Source organism: Phasianus colchicus, chromosome 2 (genome assembly GCF_987193195.1).
Source record: "Phasianus colchicus chromosome 2, bPhaCol1.hap1.1, whole genome shotgun sequence".
NCBI classification, from domain to species: domain Eukaryota; kingdom Metazoa; phylum Chordata; class Aves; order Galliformes; family Phasianidae; genus Phasianus; species Phasianus colchicus.
This window is the reverse complement of record NC_143437.1, coordinates 90,149,354-90,167,524: the sequence shown is the minus strand read 5'-3', so window position 1 is coordinate 90,167,524 and position 18,171 is coordinate 90,149,354. Positions and strand designations below refer to the sequence as shown.

Sequence of the window (18,171 nt, the reverse complement as noted above, 5' to 3'; positions counted from 1 at the left end):
ATACCACCATTAGCTACCTTGTGCATATGAGCTGAATGTGTCTCTCTTCATTTCAAGCTGTGACAGCTGTGTATGGCCGTCTGGAATGTGGCATGTCTTTCACATCATTGTTACCACTGCTGAAATGGTCCTCCCCCCAATTCACTGTGCTCACATCCACTATTTGGTCTTTGTAAACATTCAGCAATCATTGATGAATGTCAATGGGTACCATTTTTTTCCACATGAAGGAATTCAGTGACATACCTCTGCTTCATACGCACCTCCACGCCATTTTGTCAGACTGCCCCTCTGCCGCCATCTGTCACACAGTAATGAAATGTAACCCTTCACTTTGTAAAGGCATTAGGTCATACAATATTAAATACACATGCCCCGGTGTGTTTTCCCAGAATTTGTATTTGACTACATTTCTGTTCGTTACGTTAGATATTATGTGCACAGAGGGACATTATCTTTTCAAGAGAAGATGGAGTGAATCCTGCATGAAATATGAATGCATTAGTTCCATTTTAGCTTGAGTCTGTAGAGATTCGCGATACTGTCTATCATGGATATATCCAAAGAAATGATTTGTAGCAATGTTAGTGCATATAAGGTCATGATTCAGGACAAAAAGTATAACTACCACATTACAGTTAATGAAGTCTTTGAAGAAAAAGCAAACAAAGGAGTTACAGGTCTGAGAAATGTCAAAGGCTGTTATGTTTTTAGGCAATATGAGAGTAGAATGTTACATGGGAAATAACTTCTTTTAAATTTTGGCTTTAAAATTTAGTCTAACTCTCCTGCAATGAACAGGGGCATCCACAGCTAAATCATGCTGCTCAGAGCCTGGTCCATCCTGACCTTAAATATCTCCAGGAACGGCGCATCCATGACATCTCTGGGCAACATGTTCCAGACTGCCCTCACTGTTAAAGACTTTTTCCTTATAACGAACCTTAACCTCCCCTTTTTAAATTTGAAACTGTTTCCCCTTGTCCTATCACAACAGATCCTGCTAAAGAGTCTGTCCCCTTCTTTCTTATAGCGTCCCCTCAGATGCTGGAAGGCTGCTATCAGATCACCACAAAGCCTTATCTTTTCCAGGCTGAACAGAATTACAGAATTACAGAATTACAGAATTGCCAGGGTTGGAAGGGACCTCAAGGATCATGAATCTCCAATCCCCCTGCCACATGCAGGGCCACCAACCATTCCACCTAATGCTAGACCAGACTGCCCAGGGCCCCATCCAATCTGGCCTTGAACACCTCCAGGGACGGGGCATCCACAACCTCCCTGGGCAGCCTGTTCCAGCACCTCACCACTCTCTTTGTAAAGAATTTCCCCCTGACGTCCAACCTAAATCTCCCTTCCCTCAGCTTAAAACCATTTCCCCTTGTCCTGCTGTCACTCACCCTTTCAAAGAGTTGATTCCCCTCCTGTTTGTAGGCTCCCTTTAGGTACTGAAAGGCTGCAATGAGGTCACCCTGCAGCCTTCTTTTCTCCAGGCTGAACAAGCCCAGCTCTTTCAGCCTGTCCTCATCGAGGAGGTGCTCCAGTCCCCTGATCATCTTTGTGGCCCTCCTCTGGACCCTCTCCAACAGCTCCCTGTCTTTCTTGTACTGGGGCTCCAGACCTGGACGCAGTATTCCACATGGGGCCTCACAAGAGCAGAGTAGAGGGGAACAATCACCTCTCTGTCCCTGCTGGCCACCCCTCTTCTGATGGAGCCCAGGATCCCATTTGCCTTCCGAGCCGCAAGGGCACACTGCTGGCTCATGTTAAGTTTTTCGTCTACCAAGACCCCCAGGTCCTTCTCCACAGGGCTGCTCTCAAGGACCTCTCCTTCCAGTCTGTAGGGATGCCTGGGATTCCTCCAGCCCAAGTGCAAAACTCTGCACTTTGCCGTGTTGAACCTCATCAGGTTCACCCGGGCCCACCTTTCTAGCCTCTCGAGGTCCCTCTGAATGGCATCCCGTCCTTCAACCGTGTCAACCACGCCACTCAGCTTGGTGTCATCAGCAAACTTGCTGAGGGTGCACTCGATTCTGTCATCGATGTCATTGATAAAGATGTTAAAGAGCACCGGTCCCAAGACAGACCCTTGAGGGACACCGCTCGTTACCGGCCTCCACCTGGACATAGAGCCATTGACCACCACCCTCTGTCTGCGGCCTTTCAACCAATTGCTTATCCATCTAGTTGTCCACCCGTCAAATCCACTTCCCTCCAGTTTGGAGAGAAGGATGTGGTGGGGGACCATGTCAAAGGCCTTGCTCAAGTCCAGGTAAATGACATCAGTCGCCTTTCCCTTGTCCACCAATGCCTTCACTCCATCATAAAAGGCCACCAGATTGGTCAAGCACAACCTTCCTCTGGTGAAGCCATGCTGGCTGTCACGGATCACACGCCCTTTCCTCATGTGATCAAGCATGTCATCCAGGATGATCTGTTCCATGATCTTCCGAGGCACAGAGGTGAGACTCACTGTCCTGTAGTTCCCGGGGTCCTCCTTCCTCCCTTTCTTGTAAATGGGAGTGACGTGACCCTTCCTCCAGTCATCCGGGACCACACCAGACAGCCACGACTTTTCAAATATGATGGAGAGCGGCTCGGCAATCACCTCAGCCAGCTCCTTCAGAACCCTGGGATGCATGCCATCCGGCCCCATAGACTTGTACACATTCAGTCTCATGAGGCGGTCTCGGACCTGCTCTGTCCTCACAGCAGGGGGGGATTTACCACCCCAGTTCCCACCCAGAGGTGTAGGGATGCAGGGCTCAGGGACGGAAGGAGTACTGGAGTCCTGGCCGCCAGTGAAGACCGAGGCAAAGAACTCATTCAGTACCTCGGCCTTCTCTCCGTCCGTTGAAACCAGTTCTCCTTTTACATTTACCAAAGGAGGTACACTCGCTTTGGCCTGTCTCTTCTGGCCAATGTACCTATAGAAAGTCTTCCTGTTGTTTTTCACGTCCCTCGCCAAGTTCAGTTCCACCTGCGCCTTGGCTTTCCTGATCCCACATCTGCAAGTCCGAACAACATCCCTGTATTCTTCCCAGGTGGCATGCCCTTGTTTCCAGAGTTTATACACACCTTTCTTCGCCCTCAGCTCCCTCAGCAGGTCCTTACTGAGCCACACCGGCATCCTCCCTCCTCTGCCCGCTTTCTTGTTCAGTGGGACAGAGAGTTCTTGCGCTCTTAGGAAGGCATCCTTGAAGAGTAACCAGCTCTCTTCAGCATTTTTGTTTTTAAAGAGAGCATCCCAGGGGATCTCGGCCAACAGTCCATTGAACAGCTTAAAGTTTGCTCTCCCAAAGTTCAGGGTCCTGATGCCACTCTTCACCAGGCCCACAGTTCTCGAGATCACAAACTCAACCAGAGCGTGGCTCTTTCAGACTTTCCTTGAAAAGGAAAATGATGGATCATTTTTGTAGCTTCTTCTGGATGCACTCTTAAAGATCCATATCTCTCCTATACTGAAGACTCCATATCTGGAAGCAGTACTCCATGTAAGCTTGCACTAGAGTAGACTAGAGGACCTCCCTCAGCTTGCTGACCATGCTTCTTTTAATGCACCTTAGGATATGGTTGGCTTTCTGGGTTGCAGGGGCAAATTGTTGGCTCATGTTCAGCTTGCCATCCACCAATATAACCCAAGACTTTTTCAGCAGGGCTTTTTCACTATTTATTTATTTATTTATCTATCTATCTATCTATTTATTTATTTATTTATTTATTTATTCCCCAGCTAGTATTGATAGTGGGGATAGTGATGCAACCCAGGTACTATATATTCCACTTGACTTTGTTGAACCTCATGAAGTAGTCTTTGGCCCACTGCTTGAGCCTGTCTAGGTATCTCTGAATGGCATTCCATCCCTCAAGTATGTTTGCTGCTTGACGTAATCCACAATTATGCCAAGGGCAAGAGATAATGGACTTAAGTTGCACTGGAGTGGCTTCAGGTTGGATAATAGGAAAAAGCTCTTCTCGGAAAGAGAGGTGAGAAACTGGAACAGGCTGCCTAGGGTGTTGGTGGAGTCACCGTCCCTAGAAGTGTTCAAGAAACATGGAGACGTAGCACTGAGGGACAGTTTAGTGGGCATGGTGGTGATGGGTTGGGGTTGGACTAGATGATCTTAGTGGTCTTTTCCAACCTTAATGATTCTGTGCACTCGATACTACTGTTAATGTAACTGATAAAGGTACTGAAAAGCATCTACCCCAGTATAGATCCCCAAGAAAGATGACATTAGTTGCACTTTCCTTGTCAAGTGATTAAGTTGTGTTATCAATTCCTGTTATTTAAGCAAAGCACAGAGAAGAGATTGCTTTTCATTTTGTTATGTTTCGGTGTTTATTGTAGCAGTCCCATAAATACTCATTTCTGAGTCATACATGATATACTTACAAGAATGACAGCTCACAAACTTCTCCAAACAAAACTGTTGAAACAAGAAACAGCTACATTTTATAGTCCCATGGAACCCTCAGTTTTACACATTTGTATCATTATAGAAGTCTGGGGATTTAAGGCCCTCCAAAGCACTGGGCTGGCTGCGCTCAAAGTCATCTCTGACGCAGTGGAGCTGTGTAACCAGGCTACTGTAAAAGCTGTGAGTAAGAAAGAGATATTAGAAGCCTTTCCAGCCCCACCTTCTTCACTGAGGAACTGCAATCAAGATTGGTCCTTCACCCTTGATCCTCAACCAAGTCTGCTGATCTGGGACACTCAACACCCAACACCATGAGATGCAATTGAATTAGTTTTTCACTTCTCATTATTTTTAGCACTCATGAGTAATGTAGCAACCTGTCTCTGTTTATCAGAAAAGTTTGGGTTCAGTGTTGGTGAAAAGGAGTTTCAGATGTTCATCAATGAAACTGTTAGGAATGCAGAAGAAAAGCCTCTTATTTCTGCCACTGTTTACTTTCTTAGTTCAGTATGGCAGCAATTACAGGAAGGTAGACTATGTAATGGTTTATTTTGCTTTTCCTCAAAGACCAAAAATAAACTTTATTTTCAGTGTGAGATTATCCAGATAATGTGTTATCTTCTATTGGTGGAATAGCATCCACTGAGTTAGTTTCTGCTGGTGCATTGCACTGGTCTCATATTCCTGAGACTGCTGTAGCAGAAAAGCTAAGTCATGGCCTGAACCAGTGATTGAGATCCTGGTGGGAAGACAAGACCAACCCAGAGGAGCTCTGGTGCATGCACCTGAGTGACTGGAAGGGGTGGAGCTAGGATCCATCTCTTCCCAGAACTAAAGGGTAAGTAGCATCTTACTTTTTATTTCTACTTTTATGGCTGTTGTGCATTTGAGCAAACCTTCACTTGCTGCAGCCGAGGGCTTTGCTACTCTTCTGTCATTGCTGTGCTTTCCATCAAATTTCAGGCTGCACTTTGGGTTGCTGTCATGGTTTTATGATTTTTGGTTATCAGTATTCCACATCATAACATTGTGTATGCACTGGGGGCTTTGACTTGTTGATGCTCAAGTTCCAGGTGCCTGTCTGGATAAAAGAACTACATTCCCCAGGGGGCTTTGCAGTCAGCGAGGAGATGTAACTCCTGGCAAGGTCACCCAATGTTCTCTTCTTCGCCTGCTCTTCTTTGCCTGTGCTTCTCCGTCTGCTCTTCTCCATCTGCTTTTCTTCATCAGCTCAACTGGACTGCACTTCTCACCTCAGTGTTGTGGTGAGGCCTATCCACCTTTCTCACACACTCTCTCTCTTTCATTATATTTTGCTGATACTATATTTAGTAAATTAGTTTGTTTCACCTCAGATCGTTGCCACTGTTTTCAATTATTTTGGGGCCACCTGTTTCCCTTTTCCGGAGGCGCAGATCTGCGGATCCCTCCGCCCTGCTAGTCATGGAACCGGGCCGAACCAGCCCGTAAACCATTGAGAGTTGCTATGAGCAGAAAACATAGTTATATATAAGGAATTGAATAACATGTCTAATTAATCATGATCATGGGCAGATGCATATACATTCTGAAATGCTTACTGAAAAATTAAAGTGAATTTCATTTGGACTTTGTGCAATGTATATATATCAGTAGGGAAGAGGAGAACCTGTTTTATTTTAGTGCCTCCTCATTGAAATTATATTACTATATTATTAGTATAATTCATAGTATTTAAGTAGATATAATTGATCTGTATTCTTAAGCGTTTATTTTCTTCTTGATTTGTTTGATCAATTTCCCTATGAAACACTACAAATCTTTACACTTTTGAAGATCTCATAAATCTGTACAGTTAAGTAAGCTCAGAATGCTCATATATTTGTCAAAATATACTTGTCTATCATATATTACCAAGTTTGCTTTTTTATTTCAATCTTTTTTTTTCTGGAATGCATTTTCTTTATTACTAATAGACTATATATTTTTAAACCTACAGTGTTCATTGATCAAATATTCCATCAGGTTAAATTTGGTTCAAATATTTACGGTGAAATCTCTGCAAATGATTCTTCTTCTGACTTTTCTATCATGAAACAATCAGTTATAGGTAAATAACCTCTTTTCTATAATATTATTTTTAAAAGTTCTATGACCTTCCTCAGTGGTTTATTCCATAAACTAACATCTGCTTAGAGTGTTACTATTGTACCAATAAACAGATGTTACATATTTCTCCTTACAGTGGATTTTGGAGGCTTTTTTATTTTCCTTAGAAAGATTCAAGAATGAAAATATACTTGGCCAAATTATAATCATTATGTAATTTTTTTCTCTCACACATCTCTGATCTTCATTGGACAGCTGCCCAGATGCAAATAAACAGATAAACACACCTCTATCCCCTTCATTATACTTGCAGTAAACATCTATTCATTTGAATAATAATTTAAAAAGACAGAGCTGACTTGAATAGATAGAGTGCATTATTTACTTATCATAATACCTAATTTCTAATTATTCTGTGAAGACTAATAGAGCAGCATGAGCAGGTGGTGTTAAATATTAACTTTGACAAACACTATCTGCAGCTGGAAAACCAGCAAGAGCTTCTACTGAGTTGTTGGTTTTGTTTTTTCCTCAGAAGTGGTATCTGAGTATATATTGCAGAAATGGCATATGTCATGTTTTGCTATGTATGATCAGATAGACAGCTAGAACTCAGGAGAAAGATAGTAATTTCATGATACTTTTCTTTATACTTTTCTTGATTAAAAAAACTAATAACAATGAAAAAGTAACAGATAACTGCTTTTAAAAATCTTGTTTTGATGCTATTTTTCACATTTTGTTTTCTGAAATATAAGCACAGCTATTAACACAGCAACTAATAACTATTGTGCATTTCCCTCACTAAATATCAAGTGGCCTTTCTTTGTCAGATATGGTGGTATTCTTAGAAATTATCAACAATGTTCATAAAGTTGAACAGCAAGTTTTCCGTTAGAACCAATAAGAGATATCACCTTCTGGCCTCCATGTCTCAGTTTCTCATGGGATAAAATGTATTAGGAATTTAGTCTTGGTGCACTGATTTCAATTGATTCAGTATCTTCTCATAAAAATCTCCCGAAGTCTGAATATCTGCTCATATATAAGGGAGATAGTCCGCACAATGCTGTAAGTGTTACTACTGAACTCCTAGTGAAACTTGAAGTCATTTATTTGTGCTCTTCCACTTGCCATCTGTGAAAAGAGACCAACATCCACCTCTCTGCAATCTCCTTTTAGACTGTAGAGTGATGCAATTCTCCCTCAGTCTCATTTTCCCCAGACTAAACAGCCATTCCTCATATCCTGTTCAGTCTTTTACCAAATTTGTCTTCTCTGCTAGAGAAACTCAGTATCTTTCTCATAGTGAAGGGTCCGAAACCACACAGAGTACTCAGTGTGATCTCACCATTGCTGAGTAGAGAAGGAAAATCCCTTTCCTTGTTATTTCTGATGCAGGCCTGGATGCCATTGGCCTTTTTCACCACACTGGCACACTGCTGGCTCAAGTTCAGCAGACTGTTGACTTTCACCTTTGGATTCTTTTCTGCCAGGCAAAATTTCAGCCAATCTTCCCTGAGACTATACCACTGCATGGGGTTGTTACACCCCCAGTGCACCACCCTAGTCTGTTGAATGCCGTACAATTGGACAGTACCCATCAGTCTACATCTGCTCTGCAGAGCCTTCCTACTCTCAAATAGATCAACACTCCCACCTACTTTTATATTGTCTGCAGACTCAATGAGGGTGCACTCAATCCCCTCACCATTTTCATGTAGGTCTCTGCTTGTCCCTACAAGGGGCCCCTGACTTAGGCGCTTCTCAAAGACAACCCACTGCCTGCTGTCTCCACCTCCATCTGTCTCCTCCAAATTGGAAGCTTGCTTTTCATCCTCTTGCTAGGACTTAATACACACTGACACACCATGGCCCATTTCTCTGTCCTGGTTGCTCACACTCTCTAGGGGTTGCCTATGTCCCTGCATGAGTGTTACCCTACTGCTTCTGGTCACACCCTAGCCACATTGTCTGCTTTTCTGTGGACTGGTGGCTTCAGGCAGCATTCTCTTCTCCCTGGCTTCTCCTTAGTTTTCTGGAGCTCCTTGCACATGGTGATCCAGTACTCTAAGTAGAACATGACTGTGGTGTGATCACCTCAAAAAAACTGTAAGGTTGAATCAGTCTGACAAAAAAATCTAAAAGCTAAGCTGTGAATAATGTTCACAGTAAAATAAAATTGTCTAAAATATTCTTCAGTTAATTGATCTTCTATGGAGTTTATTTAAGGAGTGCTTTTCCTCACAATGTTAAAGGAAAATAGAAGGAAAGAAGCAACCTTTATTTGTAAATGTTGTATCATTAGGTCTCCAAAACACTTCATTAAAACTATATAAATGTTATTTTAATTGTTGAAGAGGCAGCTTGTACTTAGTGAAAGAAGTTTAAGTACAGCTATTCGCAGTCAATTATTGTTTTTTCCCTGCTTGTACAAAAACAACTCTTGAGGGATTTCCTTAAATTCTCATGGTTTCTAAATGCACATAAGATGCACTCACACTTGCAGATACTCAGTGCTTAGTAGAAGAGTGGGAGAGTGGGAGACAAGCCTGAATTTTTCCTTTATAAATTTGAAGCAGGAGCTGACAGTAAACTTTTACATATATCCTTATAAGAAGCAGGCCCTGAAGCCTAATGGAAGCTTTTTTTGGTATGTCTTCACGATGTCACTTGTGCTGTTAATACACAGCTTGATGAAGGGTCAACAGCTTCAGTGCAGTGCTTTTAGTCTTGTTAATATGGTTTTTTGTTTGGTCAACTTAAAGTTGAGCATAAGGTTGTACTGGTTTTGGCTGAGATAATTTTCTTCATAATGGCTGGTATGATGCTGTGTTTTGGATTTAGGAGAAAAAATCAAAGGAAAACATCAGTTTCTGCACCTGGGATGAAGTAATGCCTCAGAAAGATACAAATGTCTGGAGAGCAGCTTAGCAGAAGTGGGGGTAGTGGATTACTATAGGCTTGATGTGAGCCAGCCAGCCATGAGCACTAGCAGCCAAGACAATGAGCTGCATCTTCAAATGCAGTTTGTGTGACTGCATATTCATATATCATAGAGAAAAATATTTCAGCCAGTTAAAATTACAGTACCTATATCTTGTCTTTAGCTCAGGCATATTTTTGTGGTAGCATACTTCTGTAATAAATGCAGGAGAGGCATTTCAGAGAAAGAGTAGAGTGGTTGGAAGCAGCGGAAAAATTTGTACATTCTGCAGCTCTGCAAAACCAACAAATAAGCAAAAAAAAAAAAAAAAAAAAAGGAATAAAAAAAGGAATGTTAAATACATTATTTTCATTTCAATTTCAGTCTTTCCAAAGTATTTTCCATTTCATCTTTACCTTTGATTAAAAAGATCATGATTTTCAGCTGCATTGTAGGTTGTAAAAGAAACAAGATATTGGAAAAAGGAATAATCTAAATATTTAGACTACAGAGTTCTGTAGTTCATTATGTCTGCATTATTCCTTCTATTTTTTCATGTATTTTGCTATAGCCTCAGTTTTCTGAACAGTATGTATTCTCTTCATATATTCATAATATGCATAGAGTTTTCTCCAAATTTTATGTCAGTATGGAGGAGCTGTGCCACATCAAAGTGCATGAGACATTTTTAAGGAGAACATTTCCCACCCCTTACTTTCCTGCTGATGCTTACATACAGGAAAGTTGTAAATAATCAAAAAGTATGTGCAAAATTACGATTTTTTCTATCTTTTAAAATATTTTATATTACAATATTCTCTGTAGAAGTCAGTGTTACTAATAAAAAGAACAATGAATGTTTCTGTTTGCTGGATAAGATACACTGACATTACTGTCTTATTTAAAAGTTTGAGACATATGATAAATATGTCATTACACAAATTAAATCATATTTGATATGGTATCATTAAATGTTCTGAGGGACAAAAATATGCTTGGTAACAAAAGATGAAGGAAAAGACAGAAAAGAGATCAGAAAAGAAATTTCATCTGAGTTTCCTGACATTAGTCAATTTATATGTAAAAATCTACATTCCATTAACAATGTTTTGCACTATAATATTTTATTCTGTTTTATGGTTCTGAAAGATAGAGAGAATGACAGAATGAGCACAGACAAGTTTGGCCTATATGACAGTATTTCTTAACAGTATTACTTTTCTTGTTAATTCTAGAAGCTTAAACTTCGTTTGAACTCATGACGGTATACAAGAAAGGGAATGGGTTGTTAAATTTAGATTCTACATTGTAAGCTATAATATATATGTATATAAAAAAATTAACTACTGATGTAAGAACAATTAATGAAATTAAATTTCTTGAGCTATTTTCTGAAGTCTAAGTCAAAGGGAGTGTTTGTCCTGCATGAATTATACTGGAGGTATTATTGTCCTTGTTTGAATTACTGTTGGTGATAGTGAGTGGATGTCATTAGTGATTGGAAAGAATCACAGAATCCCAGAAACACCAAGATTGGAAAAGACCTACAAGATCATCCAGTCCAACCATCCACCTATCACAAATAGTTCCCACTAAACCATGTCTCTCAACACAAAATCCAAATGTTCCTTGAACACCTCCAGGGTCGGTGACTCCACCACCTCCCTGGGCAGCCCATTCCAGTGAATGACCACTCTTTCAGAAAAATACTATTTCCTAACATCCAGCCTAAATCTCCCCTGAAGCAGCTTGAAGCCATTCCCTCTAGTCCCATCACTGGTTACACGAGAGAAGAGGCCAACCCCCAGCTCACTACAACCCCCCTCAGGTAGTTATTGAGAGCAATAACGTCTCCCCTGAGCCTCCTCTTCTCCAGACTGAACAATCCCAGCTCCCTCAGCTGCTCCTCATAAGGCCTGTGCTCCAGACCCCTCACCAGCTTTGTTGCCCTTCTTTGAACCCGCTCCAGGGCCTCAATGTCTTTCTGGCAGCGAGGGGCCCAAAACTGGACACAGTACTCAAGGTGCGGCCTAAGAATTAAGTTTTCTTTATAGTATGAGGTAGGAATATTTCTTGCATATTTTGTTTTCATCCCTCTACCTTGAATTGTTTTTATGACTAAGGTCTAATTTTAATTGTAAGACAATATGGCATTGCTAGAAATTACAGGACAAGAAATGAAAGCAACATTCTTCTCTATGCTACTATGGTGGCATACTGATACATTTTTCACATCAAGTTTAGGCCTTACTTTGATGAATTTCTGCTTCATCAAAGCATCCATTAAATTATTATTTAAAAGCACAGTGGGAAGGCTTGCTTGGCTTTAGGCATGAACAAGCATAATTCCATATGGCTAACTCCTGATCTTAATCAAATATGATGAATTAACCTTTCAGTAATAGATCAGCAAAAGTACAATCCAATATATAAGCTACATTATGAATTTACTGTTCCTTTTTTTTTTTCCACAGTTCAGGAGATGCAAGTTGCCAAGTGGAGGAGGTTGTTGGCAGCTATAGGAGTTATTAAAGAACTGAAGAATTGGTAATCCAAGCGTAAATTTATATAGTGTGAGATAGCAAGAAAAACTGTCATTTTCTAATACACACATATATTTATTTTATATGAGACATTTGTGGCACAATATTTTGCTTTGTTCATTGTTTATTGGATCAGAGTCTGTGTGTTCATCTATGAAAAATATTAGTTATGTAATTACTTCAGTTACTTGTGATGTATAGCTTTTAAGTCGTAACTGTATTTTTTGACGAGTGTTAACTCGGAGACAGACTGAAAGCTGTCAGGCACCTAACAAAAACAGTCGCATTGCACGAAATTTTTCTAGGGAAAAATCCTCAAGCTATTAAATGTGTTTTGCAAGGAGCAGGATACCATTTTCCATCCCTCATGTGTGGTTAAAAAACTGTGACTTTCCAGTTGAACCTGGGACCAGCTGTGTCAGTGCAAAAGAATGTCAGAAGCCATTGAAACTTGTGAGGCAAAAATGAATAGTGGACTTGACAGACAAGCAGATACTAATACAATTTTACAGCAGTTCAGGAGTTATCAAGAAATTTTGTATTTGAGGAGGAGGACTATATTTGTAGTCTTTGAAGAAGAAACATGACACTAATAAAGATATGTCCAGGGAGAGCTTCTGCTCTTTTAAGAATGTCCTGCCAGGGGCTACTTTCAATGCAACAAGGGGTAATAATAGAGCAAGTATGCCAAAACCAAGGACATACTGAGACACAAACCTGCCTGACAAATGATAACACAGGCAGGGGACTAAAGCTGGTGACTTGCACTCATGGCTAAAGGCTTGTGAGAGTGTACTAATGTTTTCTCCAGAAAGGTTTATCTAATTGGAGGTAGACGTTGTCAGCTGGGAAACAAAGGGAAAGAGAAAAGTTGAATGCAGGTTGTACAAAGACACAGCCCTGACAAACAAACATGGAGACAGTGACAAGAAATAAATCTCCTAGTCACACTAATTGATGGACTATCCAAAAAAAACCAAAAAAAACTACAGGTATAATTTCCAGGAAGATCAGCCTGGACTTTATGCTGATAAAACTGTGAATTGGAATGCTTCAGATTGGGAGGGAGAAGAAACTTCAGAGGTGTGCAAACCGGTAGGGGTGTGCTGAATGAAGAAAGGGAGAGCAAGTGGAACACAAAGAGGGGATGGCTAAGAAGGGAATAAACAAGCTAGCCATATAAAACAGCAATGATTAGTATGTTTGTCTGGCTGAGTTTGTCTAACTGCCAAGAAAATTTTATGTCCAGAATGACACCTGTTACTAACCTCCTCACAACCCATGCCCGGTTAGCAACACCACACCAGTGCCCCTTCCATCTGCACACCTACCCGGCACAGGGACACGAGAGACACATGACCCAGTACGTAGCTCAAGTGCCAATTTATTGCTGCGCAACACTCGCTTATATACTGTGACACATGACCACCCCATGACCCATTAAGCACCACCCAGATCTACCCTCTGTAGCTACCACCCACCTTAGCCCAAGTACCACCCACACCGAGTACCACCCACAACATCTGGGCACAAACAGGCCCTATTTACAATTGGAGGTTGTCTGGCTGTGTGAATGCATGGTACGATATGGAATCAAAGATGCTTAATAATGGGAGATTTTACAAACTCTGTGGTCCTTCAATAAATTGTAGACATTTCATTTTAAATAAACTTAAAAAGTAAACTTAAACTCCTGTCCCTATATAAGTAATTTGACAATAGTTATTTACTGTGCTACAGTCTCAGTTGGATATCAGCTCAATAGCAAAACTGCTTGTGGGGAAAGATGTAACTGTGAGCGAGTCACCAAAGAGCTTATCAGACTCCTTGATAGACCCTATCACTGTGAAACCTTGAGAGGCTGGAGTGTAAGACAGAGAGCAAACAGTGTCTGTTTGTGTCTAAGAGTAAACAGGAGGTTCTTTCTGTATGCATTGTTAATCTTGTTACACTTAAGAAACCTTTCATCCTTTATCACTGTTGTCTGGGAAAGCTAGGGCCAATTAACTGATTAGAGGAACTGTTAGAGGAACGGGAATTTCTTGTTTGTAAGTGACTGGTATATAAGATATATGTTGAACACAATAAAGGAGAGCTATTCTGATGCTACAAGAAACTGTGAAAGCTCTCTAACTCAACCGAGCGCCAACACTGCTGACCAAAATATTTATGCACAAGCTCCAACTCTATATAATTTGTACCTTCCTTACTGGATTTCAGTTCCTAATTGTTTTTAATCAGCAATAATATCCTCTTTTCCTTTGTCATGAGGACTGTGATAGTGCTCAGCTATGGGAAAATGAACTTCTGCTTGATATCTTCACTTTATACTTCAAAACTATTCAACACATTTTTTATCTTGCTGGCTATGATCAAGACTGTTGCAAAAGCAGTCCTAGATTAGATTGAAAATCTAGTTTGTATGGTGCTGTCATGGTTTTGTGATTTTTGGTTTTCGGTATTCCACATCATAACATCGTGTGGGGCAGTGGGAGTTTAACTGTTAATGCTCAAGCTCTGCGTACCTGCCCAGAAGAGAAGAACAACTACGTTTCCCAGGGAACTTTGTGGTCACAGAGAGTCTCGAGATATAACTCCTGGCAAGGTCACCTGATGCACTCTTCTTTGTCTGCTCTTCTTCGTCGGCTCTCCTCCCATCTCTCTGCTGCTCAACTGGACTGCGCATCTCACTGTAGGGTTGTGGTGAGGCCTATCCACCTTTCGGACATTCTCTCTCTCATTATATTTGATTTATTAGCTTCAATTCTAATTATATTGTATTATAGTGTGTTATCTTGCATTCCGATACTATATTTAGTAAATTAGTTTGTTTCTCCTCAGATCGTTGCCACTGTTTTTGATTATTTTGGGGTCCCCTGTTCCCTTTTTCCGGAGGTGCCGATTGTGCGAAATCCCTCCACCCCTCTAGTCACAGAACCGGGCCGAACCAGCCTGTAAACCGTTGACAGGTGCCTCTGCAGTTGAAAAGTTTTGATTATTTTCTTTATTAATAAGAAGGAAAGAAATCTTATCTTGGGTGGGGTTCTGGTGAATTATCTTTTCAGATTAAAAAATTTGTGTAGTTCTTCAATACAGTGATGTATGGGAACTGCTGAATCACAGCCTGAACCTCTGATTGACCACCTGGGGCAAGCAATGAGTCAGCCACAGGAGCACAGGTGAAGGTAATTCACCTGTGCTACCAGAAGGGGTGGAGCCTGGCTCCACCTCTCCTAGATCCCATTTAAGTGCTGACTGCCACTGAGGAAGGATTTCTTTCTGGAGATCACTTTGTGGAGAATATTGTGAGCCTCCAACATTGGTAAGCATTTTCCATTTATTATTCTCCTGTTGCAATAATCTTATTTAGCCTAACTTTCCTGGTTATTTCGTAATTATAACACCTGTATATTATAACACCTGTATATTCATTGATTGAAATAATGAAAGATTAAACATAACATGGTAAACAAAATACCCCCACATACCTCAAAATGGTCTATTTATTTTACTTCCAGTCTTCTGGTTCATGAAGTATCTAGCCATATATTTTTAAGTTAAGCCCTTTATCAGTAGTTTTAAGATCAACTACATTATACTGTATGTACTTCATTGTTTTTGGGTCTCATCAAGCATACTACATATTACAAATGGAAATAACATGCTGGAAAAATATGCTATATTAGGAACAAGATCTAATTTATAACCAATTTGTGAATTTAAATTTGGCCAGGTAATTTCACTACTTTGAATGCATACAAATCAACAGCAAGGAACATTAAATCCATTTCTCAATCCATGTTCTGAAACTTTGTGATTTTTGATTGTGCCTACATGTCTAGCCCACATGCAGTGATCTTATAGTTTTTGTAGTGTTCATTGGTAAAGGTGAGATTTTGAAGTTTTTCATGAGGAAGTCTAGTGATGTGTTTTCAAAAATAGCAAGTAATTTATGACATTAATAAATGACCCTTCTCACTACAGGATCAGTTTATTTCTGTAGGATTCCCAAGGGACATTTCTATCTCAGAAGTAAGAATTGAATAGGACAGTATGTCACTGACAGAGGCAGATAGAAGGTGGTAAAAAGATGTTTTCATTTTCACCAAGCTGAAATTTAAAGAGTTAATAAATTTTGAAAAACAACAAATTACCTAACATGCCTGAAAAGTAGAATTCATATTATTTCCATCAGAATTCAGCTGAAATTATAAAAAATGCTATCACCTTATTATTCCTAGTGACATTTAATTACAAAAATCAGATTAAATATTTCATAGAATCATATAAATCACCAAAGTTGGAAAAGACCTCCAAGATCATTCAGTCCACCTATCACCAATGTTTCCCACTAAGCTACGTCCCTCAGTACAACATCTAAATGTTTCTTGAATACCTCCAATGTTGGTGACTCTACCACCTCCCTGGGGTAGCTTATTCTTCAATTTATCTTCAATATCACAAACATTGTTCATCTCAAATACTATTTTGGGTTTTTTTATGCTTCTAGTGTTAACTTCTTGAATACATAATTACATGTTTTGCTATAACAAATCTTTTGATAGTTTAGATAAATATCAGTATTAAATAGTATCACAAAATAATTTGCAAAGATATAGTGTTGTTTCCTGATTACTACTGGAAATGAGAGGAGAAACAATGAGAATTTGGGAGTGGAAAAGTCTTTTAGAGGTCATCAAACTCAGGAACTTTGATTCTGTTCAGAGATTCATATACAGATTCCTCATTATAGGTACTGTATTCCTAAAGAGCCTTCAGCTATAGCTCCAGAAAATGTAATGCCAGACCAGTATGCTACAAAACATTGTACTGACTAAAGAGAGCAGTCTAGCTCATTTTATGTGCTGATTAAGGTGAAGGTTCTTTTTCATTACTACTGCAGAAAACTTCATCTCTTATGAAGATTTCAGCACCAGGCAACAACAGAACCTTAAGGAATTCCTGTTTTCTTATGCTGTACCTGGTTGGATTACTAAAACTTTCCCAGGAGGCTGAAAATCACAAGCTTGATTTACGTTTAGATAGAGAGGTAATACAAAAGAGTTTAAGCTAGTTGTAATTTGTGTGTTCAGTTCTAATAGTGTAGAGGATTTGATTACTATCATTCCTTAAGAAATTATCCTATGCTTAAAAGTAATAACATACTTTTTTTTTTTTTTCCTCACACATAGTGAACAATGTAAATTTCCAGTGCGAGCATTTCTTTAAGGTGAGAAAAGATCAGAGTGCTGTCACTTCTGCAGGTGAGTTTTAACTCTCAACGTTTTAATTCAGGATGTAATTTCTGACTCACAAGTAAACAGAGAAAAGATAACAAGCAATTTTAAAGGGCTGATAAAGCTTTGAGGAAAAAAAAAAACATTATTTTTCTAATCTTAAACTCAAGTTATGATTGGAATTAAATTATTTTCCCTCAAGGATATGAAGTAATCTACATTTCTTTTCCTGAAAGTATTTATTCAAATTCTTAGTAATGCTTCTTTAGCTCTATAATATTAAAGAAATTATACTGGATTTTCTTTGTTTATAAACTGAAAGGAAGATTTCTAATGAAAAAAGAAGCTTCAGAAGATGGCTACAGAACAAACATCTTCTTTTCAAAGGAAGAAAAAATATATACATATGCATACACACACTCACTCACACACACACACACACACACACACACACACCAACACACATATATATGTATCTGAAGTTTTAAATACAATTTGGGTTTTTTTTGTAATGTAGTAGCAATTGAGCAGGTTTGGCAATTTATGACTTTAGAGGTTAAAGTATTTAGTTAAATTTAAATTTAGTTTCATAACATATTCGCATATTTTTTTAAATTTTACATTTGTTTCATTGTATCTGCAGTTTCTAGTATAGCTTCTGAAATACAGCATGTCTTATCAAAATTATGTAGCTGGAATAGTGTAAACTGAGTCTGAATGGCCAGGGCTGGGAGTGAAATAGATTTCATAAACATAAGCAAACTACTGGTTTAAATACAGAACTAAAAATTTGAGTTCCTGAGCTACAGAGCTATTTACAGACTTGATTGATATATTTAGATTCAGTGGATCCCTTCATTGAAATTCATTTCAACTGCAGAAACTTGTGAGTGTTTTGTGAACATGAATGGGTTCTGTAGGGTTTGGGGCATATAAATATCTTTAATTCTCTC

General features: G+C 39.6%; 1 long non-coding RNA gene across 1 annotated transcript in view; it reads left to right on the top strand.

The window, feature by feature from the left end:
* LOC116240409 (uncharacterized) overlaps positions 1-11,991 on the top strand; it is a 32,976-nt gene extending 20,985 nt beyond the window's left edge. The window contains exon 3 of the long non-coding RNA XR_016464832.1: positions 11,913-11,991. This is a non-coding gene — a long non-coding RNA (uncharacterized LOC116240409). The remainder of the gene's footprint in view (positions 1-11,912) is intronic.
* Positions 11,992-18,171: the final 6,180 nt, after the last annotated feature.